We start from the raw sequence: 6,188 nt of genomic DNA, 5'->3' as shown, positions 1-6,188 counted from the left end.
AGGTCGTAGAGACCAAAGTTTTACTATGCAGATGAAGCTTTTAGCTAGCAGGCTTCAGAGAGTATAGGTTGTGAAATATTTCTTACCAGACTTAAAGCCTATGTTGATGTTAATGTTGGAGAGATATAATGAGGCCCGTTCAACCCCCACTTCATATCATGACATAAAACAGTCTCTCAGGTTCAATTTTAAGAATGCTGGCTGAGGAGAAAGTCCATTCAGATGCTTGAGGGGACTTAGAATTTTATTTTTGGTTTACAGAAGGAAAGACAAACAAGGCAGAGAAGGAACCAGTAAGTAGAAGAGATTTAAAAAAAAAGTTATAAGTATGAAGATGTAATTTTGGTAAAGAAAGATGGAAAAAGTAATTTTTTCTTTTGCTTAAGAGAACTTTGTGTGGTCAAAATGATATAGGGAAAAGGAAAGTAAATTTTGCAAGTTATAGAAAATTCACGGAATAGACATCTCATGAAAAAAATTTTATGTGTCATCAAGTTGCTTAAAATTAGAAGCTAATTATAAATAATATAAAGTTTTGCCAAAAATTGATGATTAATTAAAAAAAAATGCACTGGTGAAGGTAAGGTTTTGGACCCCTGTGTTGGAATAACTGGATTTTCTCAGAACATTGAGCTGTTTTTAAAAGGAAATTGTGAGAGGTTTTTCTTTACCTTTTAGGTAACTGGCCTAGGGAACAGAGATTCTGTGTTTAATCAAGATAATTTTTTGGGCTTTGTGCTTATGAAATCTTTTGTCATTTTCATTTTATTTCATAGGGACCTGTGATCCTATTTTGATCAAGTATTCTAGACCATTGATAGTTGACATACTTCTCAAATATCAAAATTAAGTATTTTTGACCTTGAAGTAACTTTGGAATATTATGATAAGCCCTAGAACTTCTGAAAGTAGTTGTAAAAGAGATATTACACCAAGTCAGCTTATCTGATATGCTCATTTATATGAGAAGCACTGTCTAAATAAGGAATGATGGTTATTCTTCTTTTGAGTTATATTTACATGGATATATTATTAATATGTGTTCCGAAATCGTATAACATTCGTGGAACTCTGATATGTCTTGGTATAAATGCTATCAGTCACAATGTTGTTTCAGAAATAACCAAATTCTTTTTGTCAATTCCATCATTATTATAATAGACTCTCATCAGGTTTTTAACAATGGCTATTTTCATATTTAATGTCCACAGTTAATAGCTTTATTCTGATGCCTTTTTGAAAGCGTCTCGCAAGCAATTATAATCCAAAAGTGTTATGACTTCAAGGAGATTCATAGAAATAAGGAAAATAATTCTGACCAGTACAGGTTTTTAATAACTTTGAGTTCATATGATTAGACTATATTTCCATAATTCTAATGAAAAAATAGAGTTTGTGAAACTGATGACCAAGATTAGAGTAAGAATTACATGAGACACAATGAACTGATGAAAAAGAGTTATGGGTTTTTAAGGTTTCTTTATTTCAAACTTTTGCTAGTTCTTTTTTTTTTTTTGAGACGGAGTCTTGCTCTGTGACCCAGCTGGAGCGCAGTGGCATGATCTCAGCTCACTGCAACATCCGCCTCCCGGGTTCAAGCAATTCTGTGCCTCAGCCTCCGAGTAGCTGGGATTACAGGCGCCCGCCACCACGCCCAGCTAATTTTTTTGTGTTTTTAGTAGAGACAGAGTTTCACCATCTTGGCCAGGCTGGTCTTGAACTCCTGACCTTGTGATCCACCTGCCTCGGCCTCCCAAAGTGTTGGGATTACAGGCGTGAGCCACCACCCCCGGCCAGCTTTTTTTTTTTGAAACAGTCTTGTTCTGTGCCCCAGCTGGAGTGCAGTGGCACAATCTCGGCTCACTGGAACCTCTGCCTCCAGGGTTCAAGCGATTCTTCTGCCTCAGCCTCCCGAGTAGTTGGGACTACAGGTGTGTGCCACCATGCCCAGTTAATTTTTTTTTTTTCTTTTTTTAGTAGAGACTGGGTTTCACCATATTGGCCAGGCTGGTCTTGAACTCCTGACCTGGTGGTCTGCCTGTCATGCACGTCCATGTGAAAAAACCACCAAACAGGCTTTGTGTGAACAATAAAGCTTTTTAATCACCTGGGTGCAGGCGGGCTGAGTCTGAAAAGAGAATCAGCGAAGGGAGATAAGGGTGGGGCCGTTTTATAGGATTTGGGTAGGTAAAGGAAAATTACAGTCAAAGGGAGGTTGTTCTCTGGCGGGCAGGAGTAGGGGTCACCAAGTGCTCGGTGGGGGAGCTTTTTGAGCCAGGATGAGCCAGGAAAAGGACTTTCACAAGGTAATGTCATCACTTAAGGCAAGGACCGGCCATTTTCACTTCTTTTGTGGTGGAATGTCATCAGTTAAGGTGGGGCAGGGCATTTTCACTTCTTTTGTGATTCTTCAGTTACTTCAGGCCATCTGGGCGTATACGTGCAAGTCACAGGGGATGCAGTGGCTTGACTTGGGCTCAGAGGCCTGACACTGCCCACCTCGGCCTTCCAAAGTGCTGGGATTATAGGCGTGAGCCACCGTGCCGGGCCAGAAACTTTGCTAGTTCTTATAATGTTTTCTTTTCCAGATTTAAGAAAACCTTTGTTTCTTCTCTTAAGCTATCTATAGCTTACAATAATTTGGTAAAATATACTTTTGTAAACAAAAATTGAAGCATTTACACACATTTACCACACAATAGTTTTTTTTTTTTTTTTTTTTGGTTTGTTTTTTAATTGAGATGGGATCTGAGACAGAGGTTGCCCAGGTTGGTCTGACACTCCTGGACTTAAGTAATCCTCTCACCCCAGCCTCCTGAGTAGCTGGAATTGCAGATATGCACCACATGACCACACAAAATTTTAAATGTTTCCTTACAGCTATCTGTCAAACATGAAATGGTGTCTCTCTAGCTGGAACAACAACTCAAAGAAATCCGTGGTAATAATACAGAATGGCTGGGCTTCCAGCTAAAACCAACCCTCAAGCCTGGAACCTCGACCCTAAAGCCTGGAACATCGACCCTAAGTAAAAACAGACCCCATTTTTCTGCCCAAATGACTGCCTTTCTGGCCCGCCCTGCCCCTTATTCTGTGCCCATAAAAAGCAGACCGGCTGACAGAAAAAAAAAGAAGAAAAAAAAGCAGCAAAAGTGGCTGATGCAAGTGGTTGGGGATACAAGCTGCTGAACATTAGGGATGCATGTGGCTGAACGTCAGAGACAACAGATAGACATGGGTAACTTTAGATGGTGCAGCTTTGGAGGGGGGCCTGGCTGGAGATGGCTGGGCTTCAGGGAAAGATCACCTTCTTCCTGCACCACTCCCTTTCCAACTCCCCATTCCGCTGAGAGCCACATCCATCACCCAGTAAAATCCTCTGCACACACTACTTTTCAGTCCATTCATGTGAACAGATTTTTCCTGAATGCTGAACAAGAATTCAGGTGTCAAAAAGGGCAGGTGCAGGAGGCTGTCACCCTGAACCTTCACTGAGCTGTAACAGCCATCCATGGACTGCAGGCTGAGTGAAATGAGCCACTCCAGTTCCTCCCTACGAAGGGGGTCAAGGTCAAGAAAAAATCCTGTCTCAGTAATGAGGAGGACACTGTAACCTATAAATGGCATGTTGAGACCAGAAACCCAAAATGATGGCAACTGAGAGTAGTACTGATGTCGTAAATTTTTATCACACTCTCACTTACCAAAAGAGGGGGAATTGTCAAATAAAAACTATGGAAAGCCAGTGTTCGGACAGGAGGCATTAGCCAGGGCTAAGAGGAGAGGTCAGAGCTGATTTGAGACTAGCCAGATACATCAGGAAGGAAATACTTCATGATCTGGTTCATTCCTTGGAAATCCAGTGTGGAAATCCGTTACCCAGCAGTTGTGCATGTCGGGATAAATATGTAGAAAAATATATATATATGTAAATAAATAGTTTATATGTATACACATATTACCTAAAGAGATACACATCTGAAAAACGAGTACCAGTCTATTTGCATTGTGTAATTACCTTGGATATCTTGGATATCTATAGGTCATTGTGTGGGGATCTTATAAATGAAAAATACAGAATGATTTTATTTTCTAAGTATACATTTTTAGTGTTTAATATTTTGTTATTAGGGAGATTCACTGAGAAATACTTGAAAGTATTGAATAGCAAATTAACAAGTTCACATATATTTACTATCTTTGTTTGGGTGGCTATAATAGAATGCCATAGAATGAGAAATTTATAAATAGTAGAAATTTATTTCTCAGAGTTCTGGAGGCTGGAAAGTACAAGATCAAGGCATCAGTGGATTTGGTGTCGGGTGAAGGCTTGCTCTTTGCTTCATTGATGGCACCCTTGCTGTGTCCACACATAGCGGAAAGGGCAAAAAAAGATGAACTTGCACTCTCAAGCCCTTTTATAAGGGCACTCATCCCATCTACGAAGGTGGAACTTTCATGGCCTAATTACTTCCCGAAGGTCCTACATCTTAACACTGTTGCATTGGGGATTAAGTTTCTACATGAATTTTGGAGGAACACAAACACTCAAACCATAGCATTTACCATTTTATAAAAATGTTCACATAATATTGTTTTATAAAAAAATAAAGATTTAGGCTGGGTGTGGTGGCTCACGCCTGCAATCCCAGCACTTTTGTAGGCTGAGGCGAGTGATCACTTGAGGTCGGCAGTTTGAGACCAGCCTGGCCAACATGGTGAAACCCTCTCTCTACTAAAAAATACAAAAATTAGCTGGGCATCGTGAAATGTGCCTGTAATCCCAGCTACTTTGGAGGCTGAGGCAGGAGAATCGCTTGAACCCAGGAGGTAAAGGTTGCAGTGAGCTTAGATCACACCACTGCACTCCAGCCTGGGCGACAGGGCGAGACTCTGTCTCAAAAACAAAAACAAAAACAATACAGATTTAAACTCACGACTTCACAGTGTGTGTAGGTGTGTGCTTTTTCGGTCTTACACTTGTTTCACCCCAAATGTTCACACCCTGTCGTATGCAGGTATCTCTTCAGCTTACTCAGGGGCTGGACTTTCTCTCTCAGGGCACTGAGCCCTAGGAAGGGACTTCAGACAACGTGTTACTGGCAGAAGGTATCTGAGTCACATAGCACCAAAATATGTTAGTGGTGGTAAATATTCAAGTTACTGGTGGCAAATATATATGGGTCTGCAGCAATCTCAATTCTTGCCTCCTCAGAAGAAAGAATTCGACTGAGGTACATAAGGCAGAAAAGGAGACCGAGAGAAGTTTCAGAGCAGGACTGGAAGTTTACTTCAAAGCTTTAGAGCAGGAAAGAAAAAAAGAGAAAGGAATGCTTGAGTCCACTCGGTCAGTTCTTGAGATCTTACTGGAAGCTGCCAATTACCCATTTCAGGTGTTTTTGTCTATTGGGAAACTGCCTCTTCCTGGTGCTGGCTGAGATCAATTATCATTTCAGAGAGGCAGTGTGACAACTGCTGAACCATCACCTGATGGTCACCTGACATTCCTGCCCCACTTATGCCTGACTAGCTACCTACTGTAATAAAGTGGTGAAAAATTCCAGAAAATTCTGGCTGATGCCCTGGCACACAGAGAGGCTCCTAGTTTATTCCCTCTCGCTGGCCTGAGACTTTAAGAGCTACATTTCTGGCTCTAATCATTAGGAGTATCCATCTACATTGACTATATTTTATTTTGTCTTTAAGAAAGTACTTGATTCTTTTCTACTTTCATTACAGTGACACACTGAACTTTGACTTTATATTTTCCTGGTCTTTTTTTTTTTTTTTGTATTCTCTCTCTAGGATGGGCTTTAGTTAATTCCAGTCACACGAGTATTTTCAGAACATTCTCTTACTTTGCCCTAACTTAAGTAAACCACAAATATTATAAGAGTTTAGAAAAGCTGTGCATAGAGGGGGTCACCCACCATTCCATGGTTCTCATTTCCACTTCGTTTCTCCAGGTCACATCTGAATCATTCCAGACAAGTTCCTATAGCTTATTAAGCCTTAGCACCTTCACGGAGCTGGTGATTCTGAGTTCAGAGTCCCCTTGTGAGGAATACATGGAGAAAAAAGTAATGTAGCAAGTACAGAGCTTGGGCTAAGATAGGCACTCAGAGTTCTCTGAGTCTGCAGAGTAAATGAATACAATGTAATGCACTGGAGATGACCAGCAAGCTGAG

This window comes from Theropithecus gelada, chromosome X, assembly GCF_003255815.1.
Source record: "Theropithecus gelada isolate Dixy chromosome X, Tgel_1.0, whole genome shotgun sequence".
Lineage (NCBI taxonomy): Eukaryota > Metazoa > Chordata > Mammalia > Primates > Cercopithecidae > Theropithecus > Theropithecus gelada.
This window is presented reverse-complemented; position numbering follows the sequence as displayed.